This window comes from Pipra filicauda, unplaced genomic scaffold (assembly GCF_003945595.2).
Source record: "Pipra filicauda isolate LSUMZ 115617 unplaced genomic scaffold, ASM394559v2 scaffold108_size2327098_pilon, whole genome shotgun sequence".
Classification (NCBI taxonomy): domain Eukaryota; kingdom Metazoa; phylum Chordata; class Aves; order Passeriformes; family Pipridae; genus Pipra; species Pipra filicauda.
Genome location: NW_024103529.1, coordinates 1789109 through 1809477, shown reverse-complemented (window position 1 = coordinate 1809477; position 20369 = coordinate 1789109). Strand labels below are relative to the sequence as shown.

General features: G+C 38.3%; 1 protein-coding gene across 2 annotated transcripts in view; it reads left to right on the top strand.

The window, feature by feature from the left end:
* The window catches only part of MCC (MCC regulator of WNT signaling pathway), a 205038-nt gene that overhangs the window by 68936 nt on the left and 115733 nt on the right, over nt 1-20369 (top strand). The window lies entirely within an intron of this gene.

Here is a 20369-nt window from a genome sequence, read left to right as displayed (position 1 = left end):
AATCTCTGGTTGTCACCTGTCTAAACTCCTGCTCAAGTGGGGTCACCTAGAGCCGGGCGCACAAGACTATAAAAAGCCCAGATGCCTTTTGAATATTTCTAAGGATGGAGACTCCACCTTCCCCTTGAGTAATCTGTGCCTGTGCTTGGACACCCACAGAGGGAAAGTGTTTCCTGATGTTCAGGAGGAACCTCCTGTGTTTCAGTGTGTGCCCATTGCCCCTGATCCTGTCACTGGGCACCGCTGGAAAGAGCCTGGCTCTGTTCTGTTTGCACCCTTCCTTCAGGCATTTATGCTCATTGATGAGATGCCCCTGAGCCTTCCCTTCTCCCAGGTGAACAGTTCCAGCTTTCTCAGCCTTTCTTCATAGGAGGGGTGCTCGAGGCCATTCGTCATCTTGGTGTTCCTTTGCCAGACTCTCTCTCCAGTATGTCCATGTCTGTTTTGTACTGGGGAGCCCAGAACTGGACCCAACACTCCACTTGTGGCATCATCAGTTCTGAGAAGAACAGAAGGATCACCTCTCTTGGTGTGCTGTCAACACTTTGCCTAATCCAGCCCAGAATACCATTCACCTTCTTTGCAGCAAGAACGTGTTTCTGGCTCACGTTCAATTTGTTGTTCACCGGCTTTCTTGGGCCTCTTTGCCTTCAGAACCCTCCCCTGGGACTTTCCAAGGGGATATTTGAGTGAAGTCTATGGGTGTGATCATAATTTTTGACCTCCTTTCTCCTCTCTGGATAGTAAACTTCACCATCTTGTAGTCATGAGAGTGATCAAATAATATTCCTATGAGCGCATGAACTGTTGTGCCTTTGAAGATGATTAGGACCATAGTACTTATTGGAACAAAAAAGAAAGAAAAATTACAAAGTGCATCAGGACTTCACTCTTTGTGAATGAACTACATACTTGCTTGGAGAACATCTATTCAATTAATTCTGTCAGAAACTTCTCTGTCTTGAAGTGGAAAGGGAGAATAGTATCCTACCATGATTAATTCTTCACAAGGAGTTAATATACTTCAGAAATTGTCAGTTTATTTAAACGTTTAATTTAATTCTGCTGAATGGTATTATTAGAATTTAGTAGATTTTTCATGATTTTGTTAAAAAAAAAAAAGAAGACCAAATACTACAAAGCATGACCTTTACCAACTAAAAAAAAGGAAAAAATTTTTCCACTGTTCCTCTTTGTACCTTTTCTACTAGTTTTTAGAGTAAGTTATAGTGGCTTTTCATGGAAGAATTTTTCCTTCCAAGAGAACAAAGGAAGAATTTTGCAGTTTTAGTTCTTACCAGATGTTGACATTATGTATGTTCTGTCTCGTATAATGCCGCCTTCATAAGGATCTGGAAAAGCAGTACTGCAGAAATAAATCACAGTAGGAAAGTTTAAATTTAGATTTTGGGTTTTTTTAAACAGAGTAATGTGGGAGTTGCTAGTGGTAATGAGTTTGCTGTTTATCCAGAATCCAGCTCAGTTTGTTCACTTAAATCGTCTTTGAAGCTAAACTTAGATTTCAGAGACACATTTATAGTAAATTCAATCTAGGAAGAATGTGAATAATTCCTGATGTGGGTATAAGTGTCCTGCTTGTTTAGTACTACATTATATCAAGTTCCCTGAGTATGACAGACCTATCTGGCATATCTGTGTGTTACTCTCAGTGACTAACAGGACACAGTTTCTGAGAAGCAGGAAATTCTACAGTGATTAAGATCCATACATACTCTGGTTCATTCACAGTTTATAAGCACAGTTCCCAATGGATTAAAAAAAAAGTTAAAAATTAGTAATTATCTTCTCCTTTGCCATGGAAGGGACTGTCTCTTAATGCCCCTCTTCTATCACAGTTGTGTGAACAGTCTGTTTGGTGCTTGGCACAATCAGGATGGAAGTACTCTACAGTGTGGGAAAAGCTGAGAACAGGAATTACCATCCATTGGGACAGAGGGAGGGAGAAGTTGGAAGATATCTAGAGGAAATGAACCTCAGACTTATGACAAGAACTTACATGAGTTTGTCATTTGTGAACATTTGCCATTATTGCTGATTCATGATTTCAGATGAGTTTCATTCTGACAACTAAATAAGTGTTCTTTTTTGAATCTAGAGGAGATTTTACTGAGAAATTAAAATGATGAATTTATGTGGTCTTTTGGAGTCAATGAAGTAGTCCGTAGTCCAACTATAGTTCAGTTTTTCAGTATTTTCTAGGTTATTTTTTCCTGTCAAACTGAGCTGTGTCTAAAGCTGCATTGTTTATTTGTCTGAATGGGAATTGTGAATAGTTGGTAGCCTTAAATTATCTATCTGACTTATCCTGGAATGGTTAAAGGACCACACTGACAAGATTTAGTGAGTATTATTTATTTCGACAAAGTCGTTTGTACAGAAAACATAAATAGAACAACTGACAGTAAGCTTTGTGTTGAATTTGAAATGCCAGTAATATACAGTACCATTGCCATGACAGTGATGCTTTGTACTTTATACTGCATTTCATTTAAGAAGCTGAAATAAGCTGTGCACCATTATTGATGCAATTCTGTCGTAGTGTAAAAGAACTTACATTTCAATTTATTAATTACATTATATTACCACGCTTCATCAGAAATCTTGTTAGTCAAACTGATAACTCAATTGCAGTTGCCTGGCTTGGTCTTGCAGAGAGGAATGTGGCTTGTTGGGGCATGGTTATGTAATTATACTTTTAAAACTTTTTATAGGAAAAAATGTTTTTTAGAGAATTTTAATGGTAGGCTGAGTTTGGATAGTTTCACTTTTTAAGAATGACAGTGTTGTAGTGTTATTGCATATTTGATGGCGTTGCTTGAAGAGAAAATGTGATCTGGTAACTTTGAGAAAATAGATTTTTTAAAAACGTGACCTTAACACAGAGGATTTTTAGACCATGGGGTCTCCTATTTATATATTTAAAGATAAATTGTTAGCAAAACTGCTGACAGTCCTTTTTCTCCTGCTCATAATAGTTGTATTTAGAACCTCAAGTCTCAGTCAGCAGATGTTTATTGAGTTTTAGAGTTTGCCTCTGGGTAGGCTTTTCTGCTTCCTTGTTTTTTGTGCCCACAGATCATTCTCTTCTGTCCTTCTTAGAGCTTTACTAAATGCAATGTGTGTCCTCAGCTTTCATTAGCCCTTTCTTTCTGCCCTCTTGCAGTTGCTAATTTATTGTTGCTGCCCTTCATCCCTTTACTTTTTACATATGCCAGTCTAGCTCTTCTCTGTCTTTTCATTTATGTTGCACTCCAAGATGGTGCACAGTCCTCCGGAGTTCTCACTGGTAGCCTTCAGTAAAGGAGGAGGGAATTCCACCTCTTGCAGGGCTGACTGTATGAAACTGAAAGTGCTTGGAGAAAGGGGTTGATTCTGTTGGCACCGAATTAATTCTGCCCCATGATTAATTAGCGTGATGTTGTAGCGAATGAATAGCCACAATTAAACAAGTGTAGTAACTAAGGCTGGCACAGACAAGGGGAGGGTGATCCCAGGTCCAGCCAGAATGCAGTGCTGTGCTTTGACACAAAACCACTCCTGTTGTGTACCCATAGATTTAGAGTTCATGAGGATTCAACAGTACTTGAAAACCTAACAATAAAAGTAAGATTTATGGGGAATTTATGCTAAAGTTTTTGCCTTAGGAGTTGCCGTATTTTGCTGTGGAATACTCTGTAAAGTCAAGCTTCCTTGGCAGAATTTGACATTGTGAGGACAGGTTTTCCTGGAGAACTCTTAAGTGCTGATGGCCAAGTTGAGTTTTGCTGAAATTCCAGTATGTCATATTACTATTTTGCAAGTAGCTGTTTCTTTAGATTTTAGGTTGGATTATTCCTGACCATAAGCAACAATAGATAGTATGAGGGTACCTTTACCTTTTCCCTGTGAGCCCTCATGTAATCTCCTGGAATGCCCTCCTCTTCAGTAACTCTTTTTTGCTGTGGCATTTGAAAGCTGTCTGAATGTAGTTAGTTCTGGCTGTTCTAAGACACAGTAATAGTGATTTGCAAATGTCGTATGTCCAGGAGTTCCCTTGCCCCAGTGCCACTACTGTTTGTTCTTCTTTGTGCCTACAGTGAGAGTCTTATGGCAGCTTAAAAGAGAAAACAAAATATTTGAGCAGAGAAGAAAATATAACTGAACATTTTGATACTCTTCTTTCCTTAAAAGAGAATAAACGGCTTTGAAGCTTAACTTAGTTCTGTTCAGTCTGGTGGTCTACTAACCTCTTTTTGTTATTTTAACAGAAATTATGAAAAACAATTGATCTAGATAAACTGAGACCTTTGTGACCAGAGTGAAGGTATAGCATTGCTACACTCATTAGAGGTACTAACCCAAGTGTTTTGCTTTCAGTGCTGCTGCATTTCATGCATAAAATTTTCTGTGCAGAAACATAAAGGCCTTGCAACACCCTAATTAGCAAATCTAATAAGTGGTAAACAATTTATGATTATGATAAATGGTTATGATTATGAAGTAATTGCAATATAATAATGTAATTTTCAATATAAATAAAAATTTTCTTCATTTAGTGATTTATTCTTTTTTAAGCCTCACAGAAACATTGCTTCTCATTTGGCTGAAATAAAATGGACACTGAAATAAAAAGATATTGCAAAGGACAGAGAGAACAGTTCTTTTGCAGGTCATGCTCCAAGAAATATTTTTTTGCAAGTCTGACAATATATTCAAATTTTAATCGAAACCTATCAATTTAAAACTCAATTAACATAAAAATAATACCATCATTTTTTTCACTTTTTTTTGGTAACCCTGTTTTTTTGTCAAAGTGATTTAAAAAAAAAAAGTAAACACCTGGAAACTGCAATTTCTACAGGACTGCTAAGAGGATTCAGTTTGATTTTAGAAGATAGAACATTTCTAAGACTGAGTGACATGAAAAAAGTAATTGATGTTTTTGCTTGATCAATAGTTGCTACCAAAAAATATTGTCTCAATCGTAGACTAATGAAGATCACATAATTTTATATTAGTTGACTAGATGAGGGTTTGTAATCATTTTTCCTCTAATCATTTTATCTTTCTTCCTCCATTTATCATTTTCATTTGAATCCTTAGGCTTTTCCTGGATTAATGTTGCTAAATTTGAAAGGAAAGTTGTTTCTTTTTTATCAGAACCTTACTCTTATGTTTTTTTTTCCAACTAAACAAGGCAGCGCCAATAGTAGCATTTTTTTAAGTTCTCTGTCATGCTAATATAACCTACAAAGGAAGTTACCAGACCCACTAGAACAATCGGGCCCATGATGTCTTCTGATTTGATGATAATTACCCTGAATCTACTGTGCTGTCATAGAAGTAAGGAGCTCTAATAAGCAATGGCTGAATGTTATCATTACAGTGAACTTTCAGTTGGGTTCTGGACTGCTGTTTAGCAACACAGTACATTCAACTTCAGGAGCCCTGTAGAGTGGAGAGAGAAGAGAAAGGAAGAGGGAAGGGGAGAAAGAAGGAGAGGAAGGAAACGGAAGGAAAAATTTGTACTCATCCTTAGGAGTTGCTTGGAATATTCTGACATGTTCATTTTTTACCAACAAGCTTCATGCCAGATCAGGTAATGTCTGAACTACCTTATTTTTGTTCCTGATCATCTGTTGTCTGTGCTCCAGTTGTTGGTATGAAAGTACAAGCTGCTATACATGAAGTTATCATTCCTTCTGGTTAATTTGTTGGAAATACAGACATGTGGCTTGCCCAATCCAGATGGGATTTGTTCTGCTGGTGGTCTGATGGTGTTGAGATACAGTTTTAGTAATTGTAGTGCCACAGTCTAAGCAGTAGCTTTCAGTACATCTATAAAATACAGAGGTAGTAGGGAGGAGCATAGAGATGCCTGAGCTCAGTGGTCTGCTTCCAGTTTTGTGCTGCTTTAAGAGTGAAGTATGGAAGGAGATGAAAATCAGAGTAGAAGGAGTTCTTACTAGAAGTAATCTGAAAAAAAATTGCTATGTTTTTATAATCTGAAAAAAAATTGCTATTTTTTCATAGAAGACTAGAGAATAGAGCTAGATGCTGTAATTTAATTTCTTTTTTTACGTGTTGGACAAACTAACATTTGAGGTTATAACTAATCCTGCAAATTATTAATGTTTACTGAGATAGGCCTACACGTGTTCTTAGTGAGTTTTTATACGAAAGCTGAAGTTACCAGTACGAAATGAATTTCTACTTTTATTAAAAAGCTCAGTGCAGATTTTAGTATAGCAATTTCCAAGTGTTCTATGGATGAATTGAGAGTTGAACTAGTGCTCTGTGGTCCTGTTGAAAAGTTTTTATGAGTGTTGTAAAGGGCATTTTTAACTGTTCCAGAACATACATGTTTATAATGTGGAAAAAAAAAATTAAAAGTAGTCTGATTTTCCCCTTCATTGATGTTTGTGAACTGATTGGTGATGGGTGAATTCCATACACAGAGGAAAAAAAATTAAATTCCTTTAGGAAAACCAAAATCAATATATTAAAGCTGAACACAAGTAAAAGATAAAGTGCTTTCCTTTTGGGTCACAGATGCAATGTATATGATCTATTACAGAGCTTTATCCTAGGGTAACTGTAGAACATGAGCAGAAACACATGGGAATTTAATATCCTTGAGCCTCTAAAGCTGCAATCTAGTTGTTGTTGTTTGTGGCGTGCAGCTTTTGAGAATTACAGCAGGATTATATGGACCTTTTTAACATGTAAGATTCTTGGCATGAATTCCAGTTGAGGTGAGGCAGAAAGCCATTAGAGACATCAGAAATTCCAAATGGCTGATTGTTTTAAAAGGAAGAACAGTAAGTGCATGTAGTGTATTTGTCCCAGGGCAAGAGGAAACTTGGTGATCCCTCCCTTCCCATGCTTAATTTAATCAAAGTAAAGATATTCTTCTTGTTTGTGTCTATTTATTTACCTTTACAGGGTTGTTCTGAGAATTAGTCAGTGATTGCACAGTGTTTTAAAAACACAAAATACCATGTATCTACTATATATTACTCACCCCTTTAAAACTTCATAGGTAATGGAAAAAAAGACAACTGTTTTTCATTTAAATTAGAAGGAGATAATCTGTAGGAAAAGTATTTGCTGATGGACAGAACCAGATATTGCTTGGATTTTTTTTCCTTAAGCTAAATTGTTTGCAGGATCATGTTTTGGGAAATGAGGCTGACATATTCTACTCTGTAAGCATCTGGATTTCATTTTTTTCTTTCTTTGCACAATTGACTGGAATTTCCAGAATCTGGCTGTTTGTTCTTATAAACTGTTGGTCAGTAATATTCTAGCTCTGTCTTCACCCTTTATAGTCTAAATGGACTGTTGTACTATCTTTTTTGACTCTTGCAATATTTTATTTTAGAACTTTATCAGACTCTCTGAAATGTTCCTCCCTCCTCTGTTTCCTCCTGCCTCTAGTTTTGAATATATGAGAAACAGAGATTTTTTTGAGCAAAGCCATGCAGTATTTCTGTTGCTGTTGCACTGATACTTTTTTTTTTTGTTAAGAGTGCCATATTAAATATTTTTCCCATGTTGTTCTTCATGTTTCCCTATTGCTGTGAGCCCTGGTTTCTCTGGCTGTGTTCCAGAGAAAAGGATGTTGTTTCCTCAAAGGATTACTTGGATTATATATACAGTATAAAATCTGACAATCTCAAGGTCTGTTTCTTTATATCAAAATACTGATCTTTGTTAGACTAAGTGTACTAGAGAATATATCTGAGAGTCTTACAGCCACCGTGAAAGTAGACAGGAATGATTTTTCTAAAAAGGCCCCTCTTTTCTTTCTACTAGATATCATCCTCATTAGTTTTTGGTCCTAATTGAAGACCGATTACTTCACCTATTAAATTATTATGCTGTTTTATTGTGATAGTAATAGTAATAATAATATTAATAATAATAATCTAAAAGGAATGGCTTGGGCAGCTGTCAGATATTTTGAAAACCTTTTCTTCTGTGAATCATGGAACAGACTTACTGAAAATCCAGACTGCCCAGCATTTCAAAGTAATGTTCTACCTGACATCTTCTGGACAGGGCATAGCTATCAGCAAAGCAAGAGAGATGGCAGTAATTAGACCAAGTCCTTATCTTTGCTATGATATGTAGCTAACAATAAAGGATATGGGAAATTAATGTGCATGTATTAATGCATCCATTTGTGTGGCATATCTTTAAAGTAGGTGGCAGTACAGGAGAGTTTTCACTCCTATCATAAATCTTAGCAGATTTTTTATTTTCCTCTTGAAAAATTAGCTCTTTCGTAAACCCAGTGTTTCTGTGTATCTCTCTGATTTAAAATATATTGTGTGATAATAGTGTACTTTTGTAGCTTTAGCTGAGGTTCTTGGGATGACGGTCTTTAACTCCAGGGCACATGATCTAACATCTCTTCTTGGCACTTGATTCCCTCGAAAAGTTTGTTATGTTAATGTCTGCTTAATCTCAAATCAATTAAGAATTTATTTTGCTTTGAATTTTGTCCAGGTTTCATCTCTGCCTTATGGTTACATCATGCTTACTTGACTACAGCAAGTTTGCTATGTTGATTAAGCAAAGATTTAAGAGAGCTACTCTCTCTTGATGACTCACCTACAAAGAATAACAAAAGAAGAATAAATTATTCTTCCACAGACAGTGATTGGTCTTGATGGAGATGAAAACTGTGGATGAAATAAAACAAGAATGTCATACACATTTCATAAAAACTATAATCTGCATGGCTTTTAGGGGTCAAGGGTCTATGCAAGTCATGAGGAATCATAATCTGCACAAACCATGTCTTTTTGGTCTTATTGACTGTATCTCTTAAGAGCCACAATTATGCAATGCAATTAATCTTCAAGGGAGTTTGCATTTATGGTACATATTCAAAGTAAACTTTTTTTTAAAATTACTAGAACTTTATCTTGCAGATTTTGACTAAGTATAGTAATAAATGGTTTATTTAAAGGGATTCTGTCACCCTGAAACATATTCTCTTTTTTTTTTAATTATTTTTTTTTATTTGAGAGGAGTAGAAGAGACTATGTCAATTCTCTTGCCAGCATTGTGATTTCATGGCCACTCTGGTTTTTGCTTTCTTCAAGGTGTTTTTCTTTCCAGCAGTCAGTAGGATAATTGATTACTGTATCATAAGCTTTATAAATTATGCAAAATATAAAATAGAGCTATTTTCCTCAAATTATAATTAATTTTGATAGGTCTGGTATGACCTCATTATTTTATTTTTTCTTTAATGTATTGAAATTCTGAACTTTCTCAGCATTCAGATTACTGATTCTTTTGTTATACCATACTATATTCACTAGTTAGCTGAAATTTCAATTTCAAATGCACTACATGAAGGATCTTGACAGGAAAGCTCCTGCCCTTCTTGCTGCAGCTGTCTGAGAGGCTGCTGTTCACCAGCTGCCTGTACCACCGCTGGTGGCAGCTGCTGTTCCAACAGGTGCCTCTGCTTTCATTCCAACTCCTTTTATTTTAAATCCCGCTTCATAAGAACCACTTTAGTGATCTGTGGAGAACTCAGGTAGGAGTAGGACATCCAGGAGTGTTTAGGCTCTCTGCTACTGAGAATACTTGTTCTGTCAGTATGTGTCACAAGTTAGTTTCCCAGGATGCCCCATGGAAAATATAATAATTTCTGTTCTTTCTTAAAAGCAGCCTGGCTAATCTCTCATAAAGTCCCAACTGAGTCTTAGACTTGTGTGCTTTCTGAAATGATCCTCATGTGCTCTTTCCTCTGTGCTCTCCCTTCTTATAGCCTGGCAGAGAGTTTACAATGCATGCTTCTGTTCTCCTTTGCTTTCTTTCCTTCCTTTTTTCCAGAACAGTAGGCATCCTCCAGTACCTGTGTTCAACGCACTGTTTTCCTGTAGTGCCCGTTAGCTCTATAGGCCATGGATACACGGATGTATAGACCACCAGTTGTCCCCATTGATGTCTTTCGAGTCCTAGCTGTGTTCTGCAGACACAGCTCAGCTGTAGGGAGCTCAAAACTCTTTTGCGTTTGAAAAGCATGGTCATTGACGCCTGAGTAGCTGCCTGAGGTCAGAGACTGACTCTGGTGTTCTTTATTTTAAAAGAGAGTATCCTGCCACTGCCTGAGTTGAAATTAAGAGGAATCTTTCTCTGCAGGATGGAACAAACTTCCAGTCACATTTTCTGAATGTCACTACAGCAGCTGATATTGATGCAAATTCAACCATGCAAATTCACTGAACAAAAGTAATCTTTAGAAATGTAGCTGGTATGTTAGTGAGTACCTGAAAACACTTTAAATGTATAATTAAAAAAAAAAATCCCAGGAACAATCTTTTGATTTTTTCAAGAAATAAATTTTGAATATTTATATGGATTTCTTTGTATGTATATTTGTAAATACTTTCATGTAAGCCATTACGCAGTACTTGTTTAATTCCTGTACTGATAATTGTACTACAATTTATCTACTAACAGTGCATTATATTGGTATTACTTGCTATGAGCTTGAGTCTTGAGAATTGCCCATTTCTTTCCTCCTGTGAGTGCCTATTTGATCAGCTGTTTTAACAATGATTTTTCTGTAGTCAGTAGTATAACAGTGATTTAATCTGACAAGAGATAAGGTGGCTAAACTTTTTCCAAAATGATAGGAATCATCTCATCCATTTTACTTTGTTGGTCAAGTTTGTGTGTAAAGTGCTCCAACTTGACAGTGGAGAAAAACACACTGATACCCCAGGAAGAACCCCTTCAAAACAGCATAAATGTGCTTCTGCAACAAAATAATCCCCTCCCTCGGCATCTTCCCCTGCCCTTTTCCTTTCCCCGGCCCTTCCCCTTCCCTGTAAATTGTGCTAGATTTTCTGGAAACATTTTCACAGAGATTGTATATTCTGTGAAAGCATAATCTGTGCCAAATGCAAATCTCTTTTGCTCTCTGAAGTTTTAAGTTTACAATACCTCTCTCGCCTTGTCAAGTATGAGATGGAAGCTTGATAATATGTTTGAGGAAACCGATTACAAGCAGACTGCCAAAGTAGCAAAAAACAAGGTACTTTTTACCCCTCTTTTTGTACATATTAGTTTGCCCAGCACCTTAACATGAGAACAAAAAACCTTCTTTAAATGAAGAATGAAATAGATACCTTAGAGAGTGTTATGCAAAATGCCTTAAAACAAACAAAGTGTGTTACTATGAAATGATACCATAGGTACCAGCATGGCTGGTGTAACTCCTAGCATTCCCAAATTGGCTACTTTTTACACATAACTTTTTATCACTTGTTTTAGAATCCATCTCATGTCACATGGCATGTGGATTATCAGGTTCCACAAATCAGAACAGAAACTTCTGTCATTCACTTGTTTGGTTTGGTTTTTTTTCCAGCCAACCTCTATTGGTAGCAGAAGAAAGAGCAGTAGAGTATTCCCAGTGTTTTTACTTCTTCATGGCACCCTTCATGCCACCTGCACCCCTTGTATCGTAAGAATTCCTGTGCAATACCAGGCAGGGAGTCTGTGAATGAGACTGCACATCAAGCCAGATAGTGCAAGTCATGGGGTTTGTGGCCTCACTCTGGAAAGTATAACCCTTTTCAGATCTTCCTCAGAAGAATTAAGTACTAACACACAGTGCTGTGATTTCAAATGTACTTAGTACTTTAATGCAAGCAAGCAGTGTTCCAGATGGAAATCCTCAAGCTCATCTGTTACATGTCTCAACGTGGTGGATTTTTTGCTTGTGTGTTAACTCACAGATATTTTCTTGTGTCAATCTACTCTTGCCACCAGAAATGTCTCAGGTCTGTTTAAATAAACAAAAAGGAACACTATCAAATAATAGATAATAGAGCTTGCAAAATTTTTGTAGAGAAATAATTTCTAAAACGTATGAAACTATCCGCTTTAAATAAACTTTATTATACCAACATTTAATAAATAATGTTATTGTTTGGTCGGCATTTTTTTTAACATAGCAATGACTTCAGTTATTTACATTTTATTCCAGTAGAAAAAGTTGAGTCTGTAACTTTTGTTTACTTACTTTTTACAGTCCAGACATTGGCTTTGCAAGTATGCAGCATTTCTGAAAATAAGTTCTTCTAGACTCCAATGGATTTATTTCAGACTGCTCTGATGTGGTTATAACATCTGCCAGTCAGAAGCGAGGTGCTTATTGCACTGATCTAATCCCTGTCTACTGCATCTTCCTGAGGTTTAGAAGTTAATGGCATGAATACCTTAATTCTTTTCAGAGTAGTGTTAATATTTTCACCTTCTGAAGGCAACAGGAGGGTTGGTATCTCATTGCATTCATACATAACTTTGAGAATGTCTTCTGAGTAACAGTCAACCTGACAGCAACCTATTAATGTTATTCTGTAGCTTACTGTTTTGGAAAAAAAAAAAACAAAAACCAACAAAACAAAACAACAAAAAAACCCATATGTGGAAAAAAATATATTGCAGGGACTGTTTTTCCCTTATATGTTTCGCCATAAGCTCATCATGAAGATTCAGAAATCATGAAAAGCTGTCTAGTGACCTTGGAAATATCCCCACAGGAGTTAAACACTATGCTTCTTGTACACTTTGAGTATCCTCTCCAATAAAAAAAAGTCTCAAGGTCTGAATTCCCCTTTTTTTCATGGACACAGTATTTTTTACCATTGGTATTTTCTGGAGATACTTAGCTTTTATGTTTATGTTTAGCTGAAGCATCCAGACGTGATTTAAAAAAAAACCCAAAAAACAAAAAACCCCCTTAATTTTAAAAAGCAAGGGGGGAGCACAGGTTAAAAGCAGTAGTGTAGAATGAAAATTAAAACTACTCCTTCCAATAAGTGCAGGGTTTTCTCTCTTTTTTTTTTTTTTTTGTTTGATTGGGGTTTTTTTATGTTTTCTGTTATTTGTATTTTTTCTGTTAGTAAAATGCTACTGAATATGAAAAGTGGATACAGGAGAAGACACCGTAAGCTTCTGTATGTGATTACATGAAGCTTACAAGAAAGCTTATAGATTTCTGTTGCTCTTGTTTGGCTTTGTTTGGGTATTTTTAATCTGTTGCTTAAGGAATTCATCAGATATGGTTTAATCAGAAAAAAGGGGAATAAAGGAAGGGCAGGACACATGAATTTAAGCTTTTAAATCTTTAAAACTGAGTTCAAGGTTGTGTACAGCTTGTAAGGCCGAACTTTCAAGTACTTTGTCTTCCAGTTCAAGCTTTCATTCATACAGTCAAGTACATCTGACCTTCAACCAGGGCCTTGCAAACCATACCAATGTGACCTGTACTTGCAGATAATGAGGCTACTTGGGTATTACCTGTGACTGTGATTTGATATGCACCAAGAGCAGCAGTAAAAGCGATATTACTTCTAAGGAAAAATAATTTGTAATTCGAGGGAGGAGAGGAAAAAAGTGAGATGAATACACTGTCATGGTCTAAATGGGCTTCATTGTTAATAATGTGCCTAAGCCTGCCACTGATGGAGTAGCAAAAGAGTAGGAGAGACATATAAGTATTTTATTTATCCTCTTAGAGTTGAATTTATTTAGTACATAGACTAACTAGGAGTCCAGCGCAGTACAGAAAGAGAATATACTTTATGTTTGCAAAATACAAGTGTAGGAAAAATGGGGAAAAAGCGTTCCCATTAGAAGTCTGCTTACAAAAGGACCTGTGCTGACAAAGCTGTAGTGCCTTATCTACACATTATATAGTTGCATTGAATATTCTTATACATCATCCTCTACTGCTTGGTTTGAACAAGAGATATACTTACTTACTATGTGTAGTTCTCCTACCCTACCCTTCAGGATTTCAGTTACAAAATTACACACTCACAACCCCCCTGTTACGGCTCATCTCCCCATCCCCACTGAAGAACTCCCAAATCTCACATGAATGAGCTGTTTTGCTGCCGTGACTTTTGGGTATTTAGGCTGTGAAGTAAATTGCACATCCCTTTAAATACCTGTACCTCAGCTGTCAAGTGTGCTTCAAATGCCAACAAGCACTAGCAGGGCCCTTCCATACAGGACTCTCTAGATGCTATAGTACTGCCTGTTGTAATTTGAAATGAGTGTGGTATTCCTTTACATCTGAGTTTTTTTGAAAGGAAAATGGTTAGACTCCTTGAAAACACCAATCTGTATCTCTGGTGGCAGAATCCAAGATTTGTCTCTCTAATGCTGTGCAAGACTGTAATCCTATCTGAAATGAGCTTTCTTCACCTGTATCTTTTCAGTTTAGAAAATAAGTTTCCTTGTGACATTTAAGAGAGGTACTGATATAGTCCAATGTTAACCTCTACATATAAACGAAGAGGAAAGCTATTGGTGAGCATGTGCTCTAGCTACCAATTTATAAATAGCCAGGATGTGAATTTGGTGGGCTGAAATATCTAAAGTTAGAGGGCTAAATACACTTTTAAAGTACGTGTATAGAAAGTAATGAAAAACAGTAAGTCAGGTTGTCTCCTTTTCCTAATGTATTTCTTCAGAAAACAGCCTATCCCAACACTTGCCAGGAGAGATGATCCTTTCAGACTTTCCTCAATCCTCCCAAATCTGGGGTTTTTTGTTTGTCCACATGAAGGATATTTTAACTTTTGAACCATTAGATGGTTCAGAATTATACAATTTCACATCTGAGGTGACCATCCTTATACTGGTCCAAGTTTTTATCTCATTCTACAAGGGGTAGTGGTAAATGTAACTGTTTGAATTTCTTTGTAATTTTTAAAAATTTATGTAGATTCCCTCAATACTGTGCAAAGAAGGAAAGTAATATGGTGCATCTTTGCTGTATTTAATTCTTCAACTTTTTTTTTTTGAGTCCATGTTGAGTGTTTTGACCTCAGAGCTCTGCTGACTGTGGCCTGCTCATTTAAAGAATAAACACAGCAGTCTTGTTTTTCCACAGCCTCCTGTGCATGTGGTGCATTAGCTGATTACTGGTTATCCATTGTGTGCCAGCCTGGCTTCAGTGTACTGGGGGTATCTGAAGCTGGAAATGTTCCAGTGGCAGCAGCAGCCGCAGCAGCAATTTCAGTTCTGGTTAGTGCCAAGTCGCTTTTTTTTTTAATCATCCTTCCAGATGACTTAGGTGAACAACAACTTCAGCAATATACCCATGCAAGACACATCAACATTAGCTAAAGGGAGAGCTATCATACTCTGTACTTTTTGGAAAAAAAGCTTAAGAAAGCAGTGCCCTCTGAAAAAAGAAATGGTGCGGTTTAATGTTCACGTGAAAAAAATTGAATGTTTGATTATCTAGAATGCTGTAATTACTTAACACTCTTGTGATGAAAGGAAGTGGAATTATTGCCATATTATATGTGAGAAAACAGTAAGGGCTGTTGTGCAGTTGTGTGTCAGCCAGTGCACTGCTGTATTTAAACAGCTGTAATTACGCTGGTAGAATTCCCTGAGTGAGACTGTCCTCTGACTAGAAACATCCCCTTTTCTAGTCTGAGGTGTATTGCCTTGGAAGCAATTTAAACCAACCTAAAAAAGGCAAAACAACCTCAAGTTTCTGGCTAAATACAAAATAAGGCCAAATACAGAGTTGAGTTATACTCAGTAACTATGGTATCTTAAACATTTCTCTCATCCTGTATACCTTTCCTGGCTAAACAAGCCTTGAACAGGTTAGTAATGGGCTTGTGTCACTGTTTGTTCTGCTTGTTAATGCTGTTAATGCTGTTAATGCTTGTTAATGCTGTTAATATTGTGTTACTGTTTCCTTGTGTCTTCTTTTTTCTCCCTGTATCGTTTAATATATATTGTAGACTTTTTGCTCGTATTAGAGGGCTTCTTTTGCTGAAGAGTCCATATGTACAATAATAGCGCAACAACAGGGATAAAACAGTCACTAGAAGTTCTTAAAAAAAAAAAAAAAAAAAAAAAAAAAAAATAAACCAAACCCAAAACACCCTCAAATCTACAGAATATAATAGCTAAAGATGATGTATTCTCTTGGCCTATATAGTGGAACAATTTTCCCACTGTGAAATTATGCTGGCTGTAATTCCAGAGTTGTAAGTTCTCTTCTTGAGGAAGACTTCTGGTCCAATGCCTTCTCTTATCTTCTTATTGCAAGACTGTTAAAGACATCTCCAACAGCATCTAGATGTAAAGAGGTACACAACCACACAAAAATGCAGACAAAAGAGCACTTTGCCTTGTGAAAGAGAACTCTTTATATTGAAAGAAAAAACTTCAACTTTCCTGCCTTCCTGTGAGGAGAAGAGGCCACTTCACTCATTTTCCTATGACAAGTTGTTTGTTTAAAGGGTAGAACAATGGATGATAACTGAGGTGTCGTGGTTTGAGAAGGCCCCCTCCCCTGGGGCTGAAAATGATTTGCTCCAGAGTTGGCTTTTCCAATGCAGAGCCAATCGAAAGCTATAGTTACGCCTCTGTAAAATGACATATTTTGATACGCCGGAGAAGAAACACTTGGTGGTGCAGAAGAAATTGAAACCATGAGGTAGATAGAGAGAGAGAGGGAGCCGTACGGCCCGTGGGGGATGGGGGCTTCCCCCCGCCCTCCCCCCCGGGGCCTTGGCACTAAAGCCAAGCCAGGCCCCAAGCTGAGACGTGATTACACAGAACGAATTAGAGGAATGAGGGGTAGCCAAGGGGGAACCCCAGATTTGGGGGGGGCCCCCGGGGCCCCATGGCCCTGACTTGGCCAGGGCTGCGGCGGTTTCCCCGCCGTTCCCCCCCACTGCAAGCGGGGGCAGCGGCAATCGTGAAGCAGAGATCAAAAGAATTCCAGAGAGTGAGAGAAGAAACTGGTGGCTGGAGTTCTCTGGCCAACATTGCTGTTCCCTCCCCCACAGCGGGGGAAGGGCAGTAACAGGCTAGCTGGACCTTGCGGTGCCTGAAGCAGTAGAGACGGGCCGAGGGGCCTGGAGGCATCCTGTGAGCTAGACCAGGACAGCCAGACCCTGCGAAGAAGCAGCAGAAGCAGCAGCAGCAGCAGCAACAAACCAGATGGAGCAGAGAGAGAGAAACCAAGCTGGAACATTCTTGGGATATGTACTCATCCGAAACCCCCAGACGCCTTTGACCTGGGGAGGGATGGATCCTACTTGGAGAGGGATCTCCCAAAACTTCCTGTGGAAGGAACCTCCACAGAGCAGGGAATAAAGACTTAAAGCTTTACCTCCCTGTTCTCCATAGTGAAGACATGGTGACACAGGTGTTCCCCTGAAGCCCATGGTGAGCCCTCAGTAGTGTAGCCAAGTGGCTAAAGGTAGGGGCAGACCCCCCACACCTTATAGAAAAGAGAGAGAGAGAGACAAATTTTCCAGCTATGGTGAATCGAAACTGTGGCCCTGAGAGCGAAGGAGAAACTTCTCCTCCTGGACTTTATGGGGGGAGAAGGGGTGATTTTTGTAAATACATGGTTTTATCGTCATAGGAAGATTAGTTAGAATTGTTGTATATATTACTTTTTAGATTTTATTCCCTTAGCAATAAATTTTGATATTATTCCCCCATGCTGAGTCTGTTGCCTGCCTGGAAACTTTTCTCATCCTTTAGTAGATTTGCAGGGAGTTTGAAAAATTCACCCCTGGGTCAGACCACGGCATGAGGCCTTGCTTTTGTGAATCAAACTACATGTCCTTCATTGTTTTGTTGAGGCAGGAAGCTGAAAACAATTTTTGACATGTTTACATTATTTTAAGGAGAAGATTGTCTTAGGACACCTTGAATTAACCAATACGATTGTAGATAGTTTTCCCATTTTAGCATTCAAATACTTTGTGTTGTATTATAAAACAAGTTTTGAAATGAGGAAGAATGTTTGATTGTGAGTGTTTAACACATCTAAAATTAGATTTAGCTATAATGTGATGAACATTTGTGTGTCATTGATTTCATAGAATCATAGAATCATTTAGGCTGGAAAAGACCTTTAAGAATTGAGTCCAACCATAAACCCAGCACTGCCAAACCCACCACTAAACCATTTCCATGAGTGCCACATCTACACGTCCTTTAAATATCTCCAGGGATGGTGACTCCACCACTTCCCTGGGCAACCTGTTCCAATGCTTGGAAACCGTTTTGATGAAGAAATTTTTCCTAATATCTAATCTAAATCTTCTCTGGTGCACCTTGAGGCCATTTCCTCTTATCCTGTTGCTTGTTCTCTGGGAGCAGAGGCTGACCACCTGGCTCCAACCTCCTGTCAGGTAGTTGTAGAAACCGAGAAGGTCCCCCTTGAGCCTCCTTTTCTCCAGACTAAACACCCCCAGCTCCCTCAGCTGTTCCTCATCAGACTTGTGCTCCAGACCCTTCGCCACCTCTGTTACTTTTCTCTGGACACACTCCAGCACCTCAGTGTCTTTCTGGTCTTTAGGGGCCCAATACTGAACACAGCATTCAAGGTGTGGCCTCACCAGTGCCCAGCACAGGGGGCCGGTCACTGCCGATCCTGCAGGCCATACTGTTGCTGATCCAAGCCAGGTTGCCATTGACCTTCTTGGCCACCTGTGCACACGCTGTCTCATGTTCAGCTGCTGTTGACCAGCACCCCCAGGTCCTTTTCTGCTGGGCAGCCTTCGAGCTACACTTCCCCCAGTCTGTAGCACTGCAGGGGGTTGTTGTGACTGAAGTGTAGGACTCAGCACTCGGCCTTGTTGAAGCTGATACTGTTGGCCTCAGCCCATCAATGCAGCCTGTCCAGATCCCTCTGCAGAGCCTTCCTGCCCTCCAGCAGATCAACACTCCCATCCAATTTGGTGTCTGCAAACTGACTGAGTATGCCCTTGATCCCCTCATCAAAATCATCAATAAGGATATATATAAAACAGGACTGGCCAGCACTGAGCCCTGGGGAACCCACCAGTGAGTGGCTGCCAGCTGCACGTAACCCCATTCCCCATCACTCTCTGTGGCCTGGCCATTCAGCCATTTTTTTGCCCAGCAAAGTACACCCATCTAAGCCATGAGCAGTCAGTTTCTCCAGGAGAATGCTGTGGGAAACAGTGTCAAAGGCTTTACTAAAAGTCCAGGTAGATAATATCCACAGCCTTTCCCCTCATCCACTAAGAGGGTCACCTGGCCAAAGAGGGAGATCAGGATAGTCAAGTAGGACCTGCCTTTCATAAACCCATGGTTGTTTATTTTCATAGATGCTAATCCCATGTTTCTAAAGTAAGCATGTTTTTTTACTTTTGCTCTGTGGTCCAAGCTCTGATCTAAGATATTGGATCTTTCATTATTATTACTGAAAGTTACCAACATGCGTGCAAAAGCAAGAGTGTAATTTTAATCTTTATTCTGCTTACTACTGCTCAAAAAAAAATACCATCAAAATTGGAAAATCCTAGCACTGAAACTTAAGAAATTGTCATTCTGAGGAAAGCTTTCTGGACTAAGATAATATAAATAACTACTGCTGCCCATGGGGAAATTGCCTGTCTTTGAGGAAATGTAACTGCATATGTTTCTCGTTTGTTTTTGCATCAAGTGCAAACTCCTGCACTGATAAAAGAATATGATGTTATTAATATACTGATTTTTTTATTGTTGTTGGGGTTTTTTTGTTTGTTTTTTACCTCTCACTGCTCAGGGTGCACACACATATATGTTGCCTTAACTCATGGTAATCACATGGAATGATTTCAGCAGAATTTTTATTTCTTGATAATTCATTTGATAATTTTTATTTCTTCTGATATTAATCCAGCCATTAGCACTGATGATAGTCAGAAGGAAGAATAGGAAATACTGAAAGAAACTTTTATTTTCCTAGCTCTTATGATTTTGCTGCTGTTGCTCAAGGGTGTAATTCAGATACAGGATGCAGGGCAAGTGCAATAAGATTTCCATTCAATTTAACAGTCTAAGAATTTTTCAGGTTTTTCTTTATTCCTCCTTTGGACAGATATGGCACATGCCACTTTTTTCCTGCTTGCCTCTACATCTTTTCTGTAGCTTTCCTGAATCAGTATACTTCATGAGAAAGGGGAGAGGTCATTGAGAGAAATGGCTTTCTCAAATTACATACTGCTCATATGTGGCTGAGTTTGTATGTATATTATAATTGTTGCTTTGCCTCAATACAGGTCTAAATCTTGACTGTTTTATTCAGCCTCTTATCTCCTGTTTTGAGATCATAGTCTTTAGTAAAATAGCCCTAATGCTGTCACATTTATAGACCTTAAACCTTAGTTTAAGTTCCTTTCCAGTAATCCAGAGACCTAAAGCCATTTCACTCTGGCAAGTATTCTGTTCTTTTGTCTCCTCTCTTGAGTAGAAGCTGGCTCTTTCTATAAGAAAAAAATCTTACCAAAAATAGTTTTTAATCATTTTACAAATAGTGCACT